General features: G+C 33.4%; 1 long non-coding RNA gene across 9 annotated transcripts in view; it reads left to right on the top strand.

Annotated features, from left to right (window-relative positions):
- Positions 1-18,206, top strand: part of LOC141539678 (uncharacterized) — a 177,573-nt gene that overhangs the window by 58,964 nt on the left and 100,403 nt on the right. For 2 of the 9 annotated variants that reach the window (XR_012481371.1, XR_012481373.1), the window contains one exon: positions 16,467-17,590. The exons of the other annotated variants lie outside the window; for them this stretch is intronic. This is a non-coding gene — a long non-coding RNA (uncharacterized LOC141539678). Of the gene's footprint in view, positions 1-16,466; positions 17,591-18,206 lie in introns of those variants that run through there. 9 annotated transcript variants of the gene reach the window in all.

Here is an 18,206-nt window from a genome sequence, read left to right as displayed (position 1 = left end):
AAACCACTGTGTGTTAATAAGAATAACAGAATAAAAATTATATAGCCAAATATATTTATTAAGAGGCACTTTCATCTATAGGTTTGTTTCTATTATACTTTTAGAGAATGAATGTGAACAAAAGTGAAACTAGTTTCTTCTGTCCAATTCAACTGTTGTTTTTCTCATGTTTTCAATGACATAATTTAGAACATCCAGTTCTTCTTCATAGTGCTTTAGTATGCGTTGCAGCCTACACACACCCATCATGCACCCCCTATACTGCTCTCTAAATGATACTCATTTTTATTTCTTCAGAAATTATGATGTTCCATAATTTATCCTCATCCACCAATATCAATAAAATATTGGTCATTATAAAATGGGCTTTTACTTTTGAGTGAAGGCTGGCATCATAAAAAAAAAACCTTTGAAGTTTTCTGAAGAAATTCAAGCAAATATTCCTAATTTTTGATATGTGATTGATTCATCCATTTGCTCTCTGTTTTCAAAATGTACATGGTATTTACAAATTCTTTGAATATGCATATGTATATGTGTGCATATATATATGCATATACACATATATACAAATGTGTCTCTTTTTCAGATTTTGACCTAATAGTACAACCTATAGCAATTACACCAATCATTCCTAACTTTTAATAGGGACTTGATTCATCCATTCTCTCTCTCTTTTTAAAATATAAATGAAACTTCCAAATTCTTTGAATATGTATATATTTATATGTATGTACACACACACATATATCTATGTGTAAATATATGTATATCTCTTTTTCTAGATTTTGATATAGTAGTGTAGCCCATAGCACTTGTCCATTAGAAAATATAGATATATGATGGATAGATAGATACAGATACACATATTATATGTGTGTGCATACATGTATTTATGTATATAAATATTAATCATTTTATGCTTTTTGACTGAGTGTTGGGTTGGATTAATCTCATTCCAGAGTTCAGTGTGTTAGGGCTTGCTGCAAACAACAGAATGTTCATCACAAATAGCATCTAAAGAAACTTATCATAGACAAGTAATCCCTCTTCAATCTGGACTTACTTTACATCTTCCTTATTGAAGTGTTATGCCTCATCTAATATTAAAGATCTAAAGTTCATAAATCAGTCTTCTCTCTTGTTATATCCCATTCAAGGAATTTTGAATAATTTTGATCCATTCCTGGGAGATACCTTGTCAGAAGAGAGACTTTAATGTACTCTCTCAATCTGTCTCTTCATTTGTTAAAGAATGGATAAGAATATCACCTACTTTGTAGAGTTTTGCAAACCAAATTTGATAATATATATGGTGCTTTGCAAATTTTAAAGGGCTATATAAATATTAGCTATTATTGTCACTGAATCACTTAGCCAAACTTTCTAACAATTGATTTATTTTCCCATGTTTTTGTTTATTTTTATTTAGCAATATTGTTCATAATTTTTTATCAGACTCCATAAAAAATTGCGAGTTGATTTGGTGGATATGGTGCTTGACCTGGAACCAAGGAGACCTATATTCAAATTCATTCTCAGACACATACTATTTGTGTGACTGGAAAAGTCACTTAAACTTTATCTCACTTTCATCATCTATAAAATGAGTATAATAATAGCATCTATTCCCTTCACATTTGTTATAAAGACAAAATAAGACATTTAAAATGTCTTATAAAAGTTAGCTATTTTGAATTTATTCTCTAAGCTCTTCTTGCCTTTGACTACTAAGTCTCTCTGCTGGGAAAATAAGTCAAATGTTTATTGACTGAGGGGCAATAGTAATTGATAGGGCTTGGATTATTTGTTTTCGGTTTCCTTCTATTAGGCTGTGGTGGGCTCATGTGATAGAGACCCCAGAGGCCAAGAGAATAGCTGTATTAAGTAGAGGAACTTCTAGGGGATTTAGTGGGTTAATTCCTACTGGAGGCCAGCATACATCTTTTTAGTCTCTTTTGTTTTTGGAGAAAATTATTACCCCCACATGGAATAATTGTTGTCCTTGTTTATGTCCTTTCTTTTATATTCTATTTTTTATCACCAATAACATGTATGCTATATATAATAAATCAGGCTGGGATTTTAATTGTTCACAATGCATTATCCCCATTTTATTCCTTCTAGTTTTGTTTCTATTTTTATCTTTCTTCTAACAAGTCAGTGTTTTGACTAAATGATTTAGAAATCATTCCCACCTCAACAAAGTGACATTTCCTATTAATTAATAAATATTTGATTTCACTTTTTATATTATTCAATGCTTTATCATTTCTTTCACCTTCCATTTCTATTCTTGGAGAAAATAACCTATATCTATAGGTATGAATTTCCATTATGGTCTCTCCCATTAATTACTTATTACTTTTCAATAATCCTCACCACCTCAACTTATTCCCAACTTTGCATTGAAGTCACTAAATATCAAAATATATGTTGATTTACTTTACTTTATAAAGTCTTTAGCCTTTCTTCAAAATGGATTTTGGAGCATTAGGACTCAGATTATTTCCATGCCGGTTAAATCTTTTGAAAATATTTATCTCAAATGCTGCAATATGAGATTACTAAATGTTTTTTCTTGCCTTTGGTTAAACAATCATCCTCTCTCTCTTTCTCTCAATCCCTCTTTTTCTTTCTCTCAATCTCCTCTCTCCTCTTTTTCTCTCTCTCTTGTTTCTTTCTCTTTCACACACACACACACACACACACACACACACACACACACACACACACCCCTCCAACTCTAGCATTTCCTTTATTTGCCTTTCTAGGGAAAATCTGCGAGAAATACTTCCAGCACTATCTGCCATATGGGAAGATTGAGAAAGCTTCCTGGGTGGAAAGACTCATGTCTTTCATATCTCTCTCAGTAAAACCCTGAGTTACATGATGCCATCTGTAGAGTTGAAGGAGGAGACAAAGCTAGATGGATTTCTCCTTTTTAAAGGGCCAATAAATCAGTAGCTCTTCCTGCTCAGTGCCCAATAAGGAGATTGCCTCATCAATTGAAAGTGCCATGCCTTTCAGTGTGAAGTCCCATCTAATCCAAGATTCTTTGAAAGCTTTTAGGGGAGCATCTGTACACACTCCATGAGATGGCTCCAACAGACTCATTTCTTGATAAGGTGAGACCCCCTAGCAAGCCTATTTTATCCTCAGAATTATTCTAGGGATACATGTGACACATGTGCAAAATAATACTACCCACAACCATCTGGTAAGAAGATGAAACTAACAAACCAAAGCAAGTAAATCTTATAATACAGTAATTTATAATTACAAGTTATAATACAAGATGCAGATGATCAAATCTATTATGTGGACAGTAAAAAGGTTATCAGTATAACCATAGAAATATAACCTGAGGTTCAAATCCATTTGTAATAAACTATCCTAATGATTGGAGATTGGGTATTAGTGATCCATGACTGAGTAAGCCATGAAGTTGGCAAGAATTTGAGAGAGGAGAGATCCTTCTTTGCCTAATAGCTTTTTAAGAAGACGTATTGATTTCTTCCTAGAATATTTCTTTTCCTCCCAGGATCTATTCCTGAAGAAAATATGGAGTCATCCATCTCTTTTCTCAAAGTTAAAAGCCAGAAGAATAATCATTCTTCTTTCTTTATAACCTGATTCCTTCCTACCTTTTTACTCTTCTTGCATCTTGCTCCCATCCATGAACTAGATGGTCAGATCCAGTAACACTGACCTCCTTGCTCTTTCTCAAACATGACACATTTTTTCACTCTACACTTGGAAACTTCTCTCTTTTTCTATGCCTTTGGAATTACCTGGCTTCTTTGATTTGTTTGGTTTGAGGCAATCAGGTTCAAGTGACTGGCCTAGGATCACACAGCTGTAGGTGTCAAGTATTTGAAGCCATTTTTGAACTCAGGTCCTCTGAACTCTAAGGTTCATACTCTACCCAGTGCACCACCTAGCTGCCTCTCCATGACTTCTTTCAAGTTTATTGAATCCCAAATTCTGAAATTAGCCTATCTCCCTTTCTCCATAATCTTAGCTCTTTGACTCTGAAATCATCCCCGATTTAACCTGTGAAGATCTCGTTTTTATATTATAATTTGAATGTTGTCTCCTCCATTGGACTGTGATTGAGAAGAGAGACAACTTTTTGTTTGTTGCTTGGTTTTCCTCTTCTTGAATCTGGGAGAGGAGTGATTGCTATTTACATTCAATCTGAGTCAATCAGGATCCAAACAGTAACCAACTGGAACTTGACCTAGGACCTATTGATGGCCAATTACAATCAGAATCAGATTGGTTTTTATTTAGATTCATTCATTTAGATTTAGATTTTTTGAACTAGGTAAAAAGAGGTTCTTTGTCTCAATTACTACCTAAACTGAATCACTGAATGGGTATGGCTTCAGTCATTTTGAGACTGGTTGAAGACCTTACCTTAAAAAAGCCAAATTTTCTATTTCGTCCAGGGTTCTCTCCAGTCATCTAGACCTATATCTGGCCACTGGACCCAGATGGCTGTGGAGAATAAAGTGAGGCAAGTGACTTTGCACATAGCTCCCTCATTCAAATCCAATTCACTAGCATATCATGACATTAGCACCCTGATGGTCCTTTTACAGAACAGGGACAAAGAATATCCCTACTCTTTATCACAGTGCTTAATATATAAATGCTAAATAAATGCTAGTTTTACTGACTCGCTAAAACACTTTCCAATTCTACCCCTCTCTCATATAGTCTGAAACAAAATAATTAATCTTCAATACTGAAGAGAGTCTCATACAATTATGCTTAAGTCCCTAATTATATTAATTACTCCCCTAAAGTAGATAAATGTAGACATTATTCTGTATAGACCACACCTGTCCTATATATGTGATATTTATGCACCCCATTTCTCTACATGTGGCTTGGTGGGGGAGGTTTAGAAGAAGAAAGCCTACAAAGTTTTTCCTTCCTTGATCTCTTCTTTTGATGCTTCTTGCCCCTCACCTCAGTGCTGGCCAGTGTAAGATCTGTACACTCACAGATCCTAAGAGTGTGAGGAAGAACAAGGAGGATAATGAAGGGATAAATCTTACCTCTGCTTCTTCCATGGAATGCTTACTGACCCTCCCTGTGTCCTAGAATTAGTCTTATTGATTCATACTGTCATGAAGAAGAGAAAGAAAAGCAGATGAGTCATGTCTCATTGCTGCAGCATCTCTGTCACATCTCTTTCCTCTCCTCCACCAATATCACCCTATCTCTTCCCACTTTTTAAATTCCATATCTCAGCCCTTATCGCTTTCATAGGAAAGAAACTCTTCCACTTCCTTTTTATATCTCGCTACCCTCCCTATCATTCTTTTCATCTTTTGCTCAGACTACATCGACTTGGAGTTCCCAGAGCCCACCCTTCCGACAAACCTACTAATTTGGTTGTTGTTCATTGGAACCCCCACTAGTGGCAGTTAACTGGGAGATGTTTATTTGAGCTGTATGCATGATGATTACTAAATCCCAGTATTGTATGTTACCAAGAATTGTGTGGAATAATTCAAGAACCCACTGATATATTATTTCAATGGAATGAAAGTTCCAAACAGGGCTCTTATCAATACATTTTCAGCAATTAACCTTTTCATGAATGAAAGATTATCAGGGAAATTCAAAATCCCAAGCCTGTTTTTGTCAATATAATGGTACTAGTGTGGACTGAGGGTAAAAGACCCAAGAACAATTAGAGGCACAGAATATAAACACTGGAAGGGACCTTAGAGATTGTCTAGCCCAACCTCCTCATTTTACTGATGAGGAAACTACTGATGCCAAGTTTCATTAGGGGGTTCATAATACAGTGACTGAACATACTTCCTACCGCCAGGGCAAGCATGGAATATGTGAGAGTGAATAAATCAAACATAATAGATATCAACTGCAATTCTACAATAATTAAAATCCATAAAAGTGCTCACATTATATACTGAAGATGTAGACCTTGTCTTCACTTAGAGATTTTAGCTTTTCACTGTGCCCGCTAATAGCTTCATAAAGGTAGCTTATACACATTATTGAAAAATGCAGAGCATGCCTACAGGAAACAGGATTAAAATGTTCTAAAATAAGCAGATGTTGGAGGTATTTCTAGTTCGGTGCTTCACTGTTTCAAAGTCTCTCCCTTTCTAAAAGAGATACCATATACTTGTACAACCTACCAAGAGTTTGATACAACTCACAGAGACCTGGCTTGGGAGCTAATTTACCTGAGTTCAAATTTTGCCTATGATGTTTATCTATCACTTACCTATTAGGTAAGTCACTTAATATCTCTGTGCCTTAATTTCCTTATCTGTAAAATAAGAGATTACACTACATAGCATATGACATTCCTTTCAGCTGTCAGGTCCTCTGGTAAAGTATGAAATGCTATTTTCTAATGGACTATAAAAAGAAGAGGACTTGTGATATTATTAACATATCGAAATATCCGATCTTAGAAGTCTCTTTGCCAATGCAAATCTCTACTTGTCTATATTCAGACCTAGGAAGTTGCTTGAAGATGAGAAGTAAAATAACTTATAGAAAGAGGGAGGTGTCAGAGACAAGATTTGAATCTATATTTTCCTCACTCATAATCCTATACTCTAACCACTAGGTCTCTTCTTAATAAGCTTTATGTGATATCTTTGTATAATGCAAATATTTTTATTAGTCTTTCTAATCCAGTTATTTCTTTCACTTGATAATAAATATTAAATCATAAACTTAAATGTAATATCTCATTACAGTGTTTATAGAATAAAACTTAAGAAATATACTTTATGAAAATTTTTATTATAAAATGATACAAAAAAGAAATTTAGAGTATAATGTAATCACAACAATTTTTTATTTCTCTATAGCTTTGCAAAATTACAATTTGGTTGAGCTTTTTTTCAACTTTCCTTTTGCTTTGGATAAACCCATATCAAAAATATAATCAGGAAAATATGTTTTAATGACTTTGGTTTTACAGAACCCCCCAAATTAACAATCTTGGTAATAGGCTAGTTTATAATCTATAAGAAAATTTGAAGCATTTTTGCATTACCAAATAAATCTCTGTCCCCTGGATGATGTTTAATGGAGAGTCTCTTAAGATCTAACAATAAGTCTTCCTATAGGTTTTCAAATTAGAATTTAAAGTAAGGAGGAAGGCCTAGCTTTATTTTATATAGATAGACAATAGATCTCTCTCTCTCTGTCTTTTCTCATCTGTTTCTCTCTGTCTCTGTCTCTCCTCTTTCTTTCTATCTCTGCTTCTGTTTCTCTGTCGCTCTCTGTCTTTGTCTATCTCTGCCTCTCTTTGTGCCCCCACAATGTGTGTCTCTCTGTCTCCTCTCTCTCTACCTCTCTTCCTTTCCCCTCCCTCTCTCCCTCTCCTTCCTCCCCGCTCCCTTCCCCCCTCCCTCCGCCTTTCATAAAGACAAGAGTATATTCCTAACTAGGTATGGCAAGCTCATGGCAAGTTTAAGAATTTCAGTTTTGTTTTACTAAAAAAATTTCCAGAAATGTAGTCTATTTTTTCTTATTCTTATAAATGAGATTGCCAATTGCTTTGGGATATTTGTGCTGTTTTCTATTATGTTTCTGAGACCATGAGCCATCATGATAAAGCAGAAGGGGACCCAGTTTTATAGTCAGAGGATTTAGGTCACCTGTGAAACTTATTACTTATGTGATCATGAGCAACTCATTTAACCTTTCTGGGCTTAACTTTCCAAATATATGAAATGAAAGGATTGGATTAGATGATCCCTGAGTTCAGATTCAGAGTTAGAGCCATAACTATAATCTTATGGCACAAACATAGTTATTTCCCAGTAAACTTATAGGGAACCCGATGGAAGAAGATCAATGCGGAATAATTAATTGTGTAGACAATATAAAATATATATGTATGTCAAACCTGCATAAGTCAAGAATATTGGAGCATTTCAGGAAATGTTTAAAAAATAAATGGCAGAGGAAGAACAACATTTAATCTTATAGAAAAGTCAAACAGACTTGGAGTCAGGAACGACCTGAATCTGAATCTTACATCTAATGCTTATTAACTGTGCCATCACAAGTCTCTAGATTTCTCTGAATCTCATTCTCTTCATCTATATGTGGATGTCATTACCTACAGTACTTATCTCAAAGCATTTCATGAGCAGAAAATGAATATAAAATTACTTGCAAACTGCTATAAACTATATTATATATAATATATAATATGTTATTACTGAAAGATAAATTTAAGGAGCCTCTTCCTTATCAAAAAAAATTTTTTTTCCCAAAAAACATTGTGGATTGGGAAATCAGTCTGGCTCTACACTGATTTACTATAGAGTGTTCATTAGAAATCATGTCTTCTTCCCACTATTCTCTTTGGTTTTGAGGGAAGCTTTACAGATGTGTTCTATTTTCTAAAGGCGGGGATGGGGGGGAGAGAGAGAAAGAAGAGGAGGGGGTGGTAGGACTCACTGTGCATGAAGGAAGAGAAAGATTGTGTTTTTATTGAGTGGTCTTTTTATTGCTACTCAGGGAACTAAAGTAACTAGTGCCATCAAATATGAGTCCCACAAAAATTCTTCAGATCAATCTTTAATGAGAAGAGTGGGGGGTGGAGAGAAAAGATGTTCAACCTGGTCTTGTCTGGGGCCATGGAGCTGCATGTTCTTTCATATCTCATCAATATGCTGTTGGTCCTGAAATTCAGTTTGGATTGTTTGGATTAAATGCCACTAAGCCTGCAGTGAAATCACACCTCTTGACAAAAAATAGAGAGATCAATTATAGGGCATTGATGAAATTCTTGACATGATTTGTAAACCTTTAACTATAGAGATTTCCTGGAAAAATGACAAAATCACAACAAACATAAAAAAAAAGAGTTGCTTGTTACAAAGAAGGCTCTCATACATTATTAAATCTTTCCCTGTGAGAGACCAAAGACTAGAATGCATACTGAGTAACTGCAACTCCACATGAAATAATCCTCAGTTTGTGTTACTCAGGAAACTCCTGACCAGTCTTTCTGAAGATGACAAGTGACCTATAGCCAAGCCGTAATGATGACAGTATCATTCTACTTTCTAAAGGGAGCAAGGAACATGTATATATAAAGCACTCTTGATAAATATATGTACATAAATGTATACATCTATATACCCATGTGTACATGTACATTCGTGTACATATATAAGCATATATACATATAAATGAGATTAATTCAATGCATTGCACATTTATATTCCTCTCATACTAAGAAAATGAAAAGAAGTTAAATCTTTCTTTTCTGAGATCCTTAAAAGAATCTCCCCATTGTAAAAGAAACATTTTAGCTCAATGGTTTAGAAAAATTACATTTTAGAGCTGTACCATTGATTTTTAGTAAATGTAAAATTGTCACCACTTGATGATCCTATTTATCTTTGAATTAAAAATGTCTATAATATTTACATAGCATTGAAAAATGACTATTTCAATTCATTGCATTTTTATGCAGTGTTCTCATTTTCATGGATTATATGGCCAGCCTGCTACTGAGAAGAGACTTTGAAGTCATCTTCTGTAGTTCACAATGGAAACTCATATTTTCCTTTAATCAGCAATGGCATATTGACTGAAAAATAAACCAGGCATTTCCCCACATACTTTTGTTTCTTTAATGATCAGCATTTCAAGTGCTTTGCATTTGTCTTGTTATTTAAAAAACTTTATAGTTAATAGGGAAGACAGATAAAGAGAATTCTTTTAAAATTATGAAAAAGAGATTTTTTTTTCCTTCCAATGAGACATCAGAGCTATGTTTCTTCATTCAGTTTGTTGGATAGCAAAGTAGAGAAAGGTAAATGTATTATTATTCAGCTGTTGTTTCTCATAAAACTAATATATTTGAATTGCAAATAAAATTCAAATCACAAGTCACTTGTTGGACACCAGATCCCATCAATTAAGCTTGAGTTCCCTACAATTTTAGAAATGATTTATTCAGGAGCTGAGTCTTTAGTATGTTTGCTTATCTTGGTAAACTATTAATATACATCAATCAATATGAAAACCCAGTTTTGTTCTAACTCCTGTTAACTGTGAGTAGCTTCCTAAAACAGACATTATCTGAATGAAAACTACTGATTTAGTTTCTAAACATCAATTAATAATGTAATAGCCACATGGGATGAAAGTTACTATATTTCTATGGAAAAATAAAATTTGTATTCTGCATGGAAATTCATCATGATAGCAGCTCTGCATAGTGCTTGTGTAAGGGCCTGTAATCAATTCTCATGTGATGATCAAAAGCTCATTTCTCATAAGGTGATTATTTAGTCATAGATGAAACTTTCTCCTTTGTAGAAACACAAAACAATCCTAACCCTATATTACTTTCTCTTCTGATTTAGTTTATATCACTGTGTCCAATTAAACTCCATATCAAAAAAGGAATTAATTGTAGCATAATTAGCCTTCTTCCCTAACACGGTTAGATAGCTTTTATATTTTGTTTAAAAAAGAAAAGTCTGGGAATCTTCTAGGCCACTATTTGGACTTGACCTTTGGGTTCAGGTATTAAAATTGAAACAATTGACCCATGTAATCTCTTAAATGTAGTTTATAATTCTATTTTCTCCAAAGAGGACATATAATGAAGCCCAAATAAGAGAATGGCAGGCATGCTAATTCTACACTTAGCCCACTTTCCACAGAGGACATTATCTTGCTGACTTGGATTTTTTTTTTTTTTGTTTTGTTTGTTTGTTTTGTTTTGTTTTTTGGGGTTTTTTTATGAAAAACATCTTGATTTATTTATTTTTTTAATAAAAGTTTATTTTATTTTTCAAAATACACGCAAAGGTAGTTTTCAACATTCACCCTCACAAAACCTTTTGTTCCAAAAATTTCCCCCTCCTTTCTTCCCTCCCTCCCTTCTTTATTCAGCAAGTAATCCAATATAGGTTAAACATGTGCAATTCTTCTAAACATATTTCCACATTTGACATGTTGTACAAGAAAAGTCAGATCAAAAAAGAAAAAAAAAAAACATGAGAAACAACAAAGGTAAAAATATTGTGCTTTGACCCACATTCACTCTCTGTAAATGTGGATGGCTTTTTCCATTGGATAGTATTTTTGAGATGCATAGATGGAATAAGAGGTACAAGTTGCCTCTACAGCAAATTCTTCTCTAAGACACTCCTATTGCTCAGGAATTATTACTAATGAGGCAGCTAGGTGGCACTGAGCCTAGAATTTAGAAGATCTAAATTCAAATCCACATCCCATCTCAGATACTCAGTGATTAGGTGACCTTGGGCAAATCACTTCTCTCAGTTTATTCAACCATAAAATGATTGGCCCCTACCTCATAGAATTATTGCGAAAATCAAATGAGACAATATCTGAAAAGTTCTTAGCATAATGTCTGGCACATATTCCTTTTCTCTTTCCCTCTCTCTTCTATATCATGAGAATTGGTGGGTAAACAGAGGCAAAAGATATTTTCAATTGTGGTTAAATAGTAGAAATAGGAGTTCTAGTAATGGAAGAAGGCAGAGATTGGTCAGATAGATCCTCGGTCCTTTAGGAGCTTTTGCTTCTGATTTGTTAATATTCTCAAAATACATTAGCCTCCATTTATAGAATAGGATAAAAGGCTTTCCTATAAATAATCCATATATACAAATACTCAAATACACATGGAAAAAGTTCTGTTCTCACAATTATATTCCTTTATTGCAACTTTCCAATAGTTACAAGAATGCTTTTCAGTAGAATTTTATAATTATTTCTTAATTTCTATTTTCACACCCACTTAAGGACCTAGAAAAAAATCCTTTTTCTTTTAGTCTTAGCAGATATATTTTAATGCTAATTTTAAGTAGATTAAGCCAAGTGCTCAAACTCTGGATATTGTGTGTGGGGGTGGGTGTGTGTTTGTGGGTGTGGGTGTGTGTGTGTGGATGTGGGTGTGTGTGTATCTTTTAAGAAATATAATTTGAATCACATTCTTAAAAGTTATGTCACATCTACTATGTCTCAGGTACTGTAGGGATCACTTTATAAATATTATCTTGATCCCTAAAGCAATCCTATGATATAGATATTATTATTATCTCCATATTATAGGTGTGGAAACCGAGGCAGATAGAAATTTCACATCACATCCAAATATCAATGATGGGATATTCCAGGTTATTGTAACTGCTCTGCAGATGGTTATCTAATCTAGTTAATGACATTTTTTCGTCCCCTCAGAATCCATATTATTTCATCTCAAAGAAATAAAACCAGTATAGGTAAAGTGAAGGTATATCTTAGAAGTGTGGCTCCAGGTCCTTTCTTATTAATCTTAAATGTATCTGAATTACTGAGAAAAATCTGGAACTAACTTGGTCATTTTTGCATTTCTTAAGATTGGACCTTTGATCCAACTTTCAGTATGGTCTCTGGAATGGATGTGCCTAATGCTGCTACGTTTTATTTGCTAAGAACTCAAATAATGGGATGAGAAGACATACTACTAAATAAGTTAATCATCTGGGTAGTGGGTAACTGAAAAGGCCTGAAAGCCAGATACACTACAAAATAAGTCTTTCTCTTTGGAAATTAGTGTACCCATATATTAATTTACTGCATTATTCTTACAAGGAACATAATTTCAAGATGAAAATATACACAAGACTATTTGAAAATAGAAATGTCCCATTGGGTTGCTCAAAAATAGGAAATAGTCCAACCATATTCTACTTTAGAAATAAAACATTTTTCTTTATTTAATATTAAACATTTGTTTTCTGAATGTTTTTATGATTTTGTCTCTAAAGAAACCAATGTCATATTATTATTATTATTATTACAACCAGAGTCTATTCTGTGACTTTTGATTTTACAACTTCAAAAGCATTTAGAATAGAACTCATGTATTAACTAAGGAATATAACTAATAATATGAAATTAATATGATTGGTTTACATGTATTTTAAAATTCTTAATGGATAATATTATATGCCCTTAAAGTCTTGATTGTTAATGGAGAATGGCAAGAACGTATAGTCCTGTGTAACATGATTGGATATGTGTAGTCAGAAAATATATATATTGTCAATTAGAAATGTATTCCTGCTACTTATACTTCTCAATGAATTAAGTATTAATTATTGACTCTTTATTTTGGTATATTGGACCTACAGGTCATACTGTCAGAAGAGATTCACATCACAAAGTTTAAACAACACCTAAAATGTATTTAATGACTCAGATCCACTCACCTCAATTCCTCAGTGATATGAAATTATGTCTATATAATACTAAGATAGCTGATTAATAAAAGAACAGTCCATTCAGTCTAACTAGATCAAACCCAAATAAGCTGAGTTTTTTTTTTTTTTTTTTTCACATATTATATTGCTAGAGTGGTACTGGTCATGTGATCTTAAAATATTGCCAAAAGAATGCTTATGGCAGGTACTTTTTCTTCCCTATGGCTCATTTCTACTATAGGGTCATCTTTCTTGCCAGAGAGAATATCAAATGAAACATTTTAGCAGTTTTACTTAAGGGTTACAGAAATGATACTAGATTTAAATCACTATGTTTTATTTCTCCCTGGAAATTCTTTTGTGTCTCTTGATAGGATCATTTGATTGCAGAAAAACTTTAGCTTCCTCTGAATATTCCAGCAGTTCTGCAAGAGAGGGAACAAGTAGATAAACCATCAGGTGGCCCAAGACACATAAAGAAATAAATAAGAAAAAAAATTTTTCACGGCAAGTTTGAATATAATATATTCATTTAGCACTTAATATTAAGGAAGGGAGATGATCAACAGCAAATATACCAAATTATATTAGAAAAAAATGAACAGATATGAGAGGCAAAAGTACTTTGAAAATTTAAAAACCTTATTTTGTTATTAAATTATATTTTGTTACTAAAATTTCATCCCTAGGCACAGATTCCTCAGTTTCTGGGATATTTTTCTATTGACAGATAACATAAAGTCAAAATTCAAATAATTTTCTTAGTGGATAGTGATATATTGAATATAATAGGAAGATAGACTCCTGAGCAATTAGTGTGGCACTAATGCTAGATTCTTTCCTCCAAATACCACTTTAACTCTATGGTAATGCTAGTGTTAATTTTCTAAAGGTTGAACAGCTTCAAGGTGTTATTACTATTTTTTTTTTTCAGCTAGTTCAGATTTTGGAATAAAACTGTCATGGAAAGTGAGTATGCTGGCTATTTGTTTTATAAGCTATGCATGAAATCATTGAGCATTACCATGAATGTCATGAATATGTTGGAGATAATGCTAAATAGGAAGCAGATTTTCATATCTCTAAAGTCAAAATGATAAAGAAATTGATCTGATGCTTCCTATAAGCAGGAGAAAATCCCTTTGCTCATCCGTTTGAAGCACATACACACATACACAAAGAGGTATCGAAAAGGTCACCATACATGAAACTAACATATTCCTCTTCCCAAGATTTCCTATGATTTTTAAGAGAATAATAAACTTCAAATGTACTTCAATAAGTTCCTTAGAAAAGACTCCCTGCTAAACTGTCTCCTGTAAGTCATTTCAAGTACAAGAGCAGCCATTAAGTAGTCTGAGAAATACAGTTACAGCCTGGGTATTTTTCTGTAATTGGGATTCAATTTCACACTAGATTTTAAGGTCACCAAAGCTCAAAAGGTGTTCCTGATACATGATCTCAATCTCCAAGAGATGAAACCTGCAGCCATGAGTACATGTTGTGATGAAGCAATCTTGAAAACATCAGTGATGATTAAGGAAGTACAAGCATGGTAATGCAATAGGAAATACATGAGGAAATATTAATAGAACACATTGAAAGTCAGAATCAATTGTTTTATGTGTCATAGTCCACTGGCATCATAATGATGACTTATAACTTCTTTTAGTTTTCCCTTTGTGTTTCTAAAAGCTTTGGAAAGAAAGGCAATTGACCTAATCAATCATGGGGAGACAGACTCATGATATCATTCCTCCGGAAAACAAGACTTTTTTATTTTCCAAAAGGACTCTGTCTCCAGTCTTTAAGTGCTATGGAGCAAGTGGAATAGCTTTCATTTTATAGCAGCGTCTACACTACACAGTAGTAGTTGTAGAACTAGTTATTCTATCACTTCACTTACACTCTTGGGGCCCTTTGCCCTCAAAGAAATAACAGGAGGAAATTAGCTTTCATTGCAGCGGGAGAGATTAAAGCTACACACACACAACAGCTTTCAGATAAAAAGAGTGTCAAGTCTTAGAAGTTCTGAGGGGAGCTTGTATGAAGCTCTTTTTTCTGGACATTGTTAAATCCATTTATGCTTAATAATATGCTCCTTAGTGCTGATTCTATTTTAGACAATACTTTTATCTCATGTCAATGAGTTTTTTAAAAATTGTCTTCTATCTCTCTCTCACTCCCCCAATGGATTGAAAATTATGGGAGAAATTGGGAAATTACATACAAATTGGACACCACATATATTTTTGCTGGCTTTTTTCATCATTAATGACCTCATTCTGATATCATTGTCTTTTTCTCACTGCAATTCATGAATCCAGCTTCCCATTCTAAGTTGAAAAGTTGGGGTTTTAAGAAAAATGGAAAAACATTTTTAAATATAGGACCAAAACAGTCATAGTGTATCCAGGGCTTCTGCCAAAAACAAAAACAAAAACAAAAACATAACTACCTTGAATTTAATCATATTTTATCAACTTATCCTCAGTAAGTGAAGTTCTTATACCTGATGCTTAGTAAATTTCTCTTGATTGGATGAATGGAAATGTGATCAATTAAAATTATACAAAAAAAATCCTTCTCCCACACATACATATCTCTATGTCTTTTGGTGCAATTTGCCATCAAGGAAACAAAAAAAAAAAATCCCAAGAAAAACTCACTTCTGTTGCTCAGACTAGGGAAAATAAATATTTCTCCTCCAAATGTCTGTGAAAACAAATATAGTTTTGCTATAAACAAATTCATAGAAAGGAAAATATGAAAGTTATTTCTTAATTCTATTTCCTCCATTTTTTCTCCAATGTAAATGCCTACTAGAGATTAAAAGTAAAATAACTACTATAAGATGTATAGAATACTTCTATGTTTAGTTTGTACTAATATTTGGCCCTTTTTTGTTTTCCACAAAATGAAGGGAAAAAACCCTAACTTTCTATCTTTGAAAATCAGTTATATAACTATAGACTTTGAAACTTTGAATATCCATTTTATTGAGATTATGTTCAAATTCTGTAGAATTTTAGAGTATTATGGATAAGCAAACTATTTTTTTAAATATTTTGTTTTCTTTTTCAAATGAGACAAGAATGGGTTTTAAGTTTAGAAGTATAGTATAATAGTGAAAGTAGACCAGATATGTGATGTACTTTTGGGTCTTATGACCTTTTAGCTGAAAAATATTTCTTAATTCCTCCCATCTAGTATTCTTTGGACTGACACTGCTGCCATCCAGAAATATATCCACATAAACCAGCCTGAGGACGTGAGCTGATGCAGTGGGTGGGGACTTCAAGAACCTGAATGCTGATGAAAGTGCTTCCAGCTGCATAGCCAGCCATACTTGCTAGTTTGCTTTTCTTGTGAATTGAAAACCACTGACAGCTGTCATTTTTTGTCATTGCATTTATTTTGCTTTCCCATCTTAAAATGGAACCATGACTGCTTAATTTAGCACAGGCCTTTTAGTGTCCATAGATTTTTGTTTTGCACTTCATAACTTAAAAGGAAGGTGCTTTTAAGAGCATGGTGATGTGTTCATATGTATTTATAGTTGTTTTGCTTCCATAAAATGAGTTTGATACTGAGTTTGTATAAAAGAGCAGAAAATTCAATCTTTAACCAGTACCAAAAGGAAAGGTAGTAGAAAGAATGTAATGATAATGATTTGTTTTGCCATATTCCAAAGGAATATTTGGATTCACATGAAGTTGATAAAATTTAGAAATATTTTTGTCATGGAATAACTAATACATCATGTTACTCCACATTCTTTCATTGAGCACTCAAAATTTTCATTTTATCATATTAGGGACTTTATTCATAGCTCTTGAATAGCACAAATTTAAATGGTAATAACCAGAGAAATTCCAAGGGAAAAAGATTATGGTAAAAACTTTTCAAAAATTGTGAAAGATGTAACCATACAATGAAGTAAAAGAGAAGGCAGTGTCCTTCCTACTTAAAAGTATAGAGAAACTTCCAAAACCCCTGTCATTATTGGGTTTCCCATTCAGTATGTGGGTGACCTAGGTCACTAATAATTCAATAATAAGTATAAGACCAATTTAAGTTCTACATAAAAGGGATGAGGTCTCATTAAACATTGAAAATTTCTATAGATCATATCTATCTCATCAACAAATAAACCTTGGTTTTAAAAACACTGCTCGTAGGATCTATTGGTAATTGGACTCACCAAGATCTAACCATGATATTAGAGTGTCTCTGAATAATCTTTGACCCAATGGAACAGAATATCCTTTCTTTCTTTAACTATTACTTATTCTTGACTGGAATTCTGCCTTCATAAATTCACCTATCATTGGTATTCAATGAGGGTCCCAGTGATTTAGTTTAAGACATGATCCTTAATTTAAAAAAAACAAAAAAAACTAGCTCAAGTCCTTGGCCAAGCCCACTTGGTCTTTGTTTAACTTTGATTGTTTTTAAGTGAATGTAAAAAGGAACTGTTGTTTTGGCCCCCCCAAAAATGTTTTCCTCATCCAGATTGATTCCTTCTTTTCCCCTCAACTAGGTAGAAAAATTCATTCCTTACTTCATTTCTTTCTTATCCAGACATAATCACTGAAAGCCTTAGGTGGTTGCATCAGTCAAATTGGGACCTGTTAAAGATCTTAGCTTAAAAAGATCCAAGTTTCTTAATGCCATCTTCTATCATCCTGATCTATATCTGGTCACTGGACCAGGATAGTTCCAGAGGAGAAAGTCATGGTCTTCAAGAACAAAGATCGAACAAAAATAACAGTCAGTGATATTAGTGATCTGCACGAGCCCATATTGTGGCCTCAATCAAGCCTTAAACAAAATACCTACTCCCTTGTATGTTTATGCTAATTTTGATGATTACCTACATATGCCTACAAAGGCCTAACAGAACTAGAAGCCAGATTCCAAAAAATAAACAAAAAGATTCCCAATGGT

This window comes from Sminthopsis crassicaudata, chromosome 4 (assembly GCF_048593235.1).
Source record: "Sminthopsis crassicaudata isolate SCR6 chromosome 4, ASM4859323v1, whole genome shotgun sequence".
Lineage (NCBI taxonomy): Eukaryota > Metazoa > Chordata > Mammalia > Dasyuromorphia > Dasyuridae > Sminthopsis > Sminthopsis crassicaudata.
This window is presented reverse-complemented; position numbering and strand designations above follow the sequence as displayed.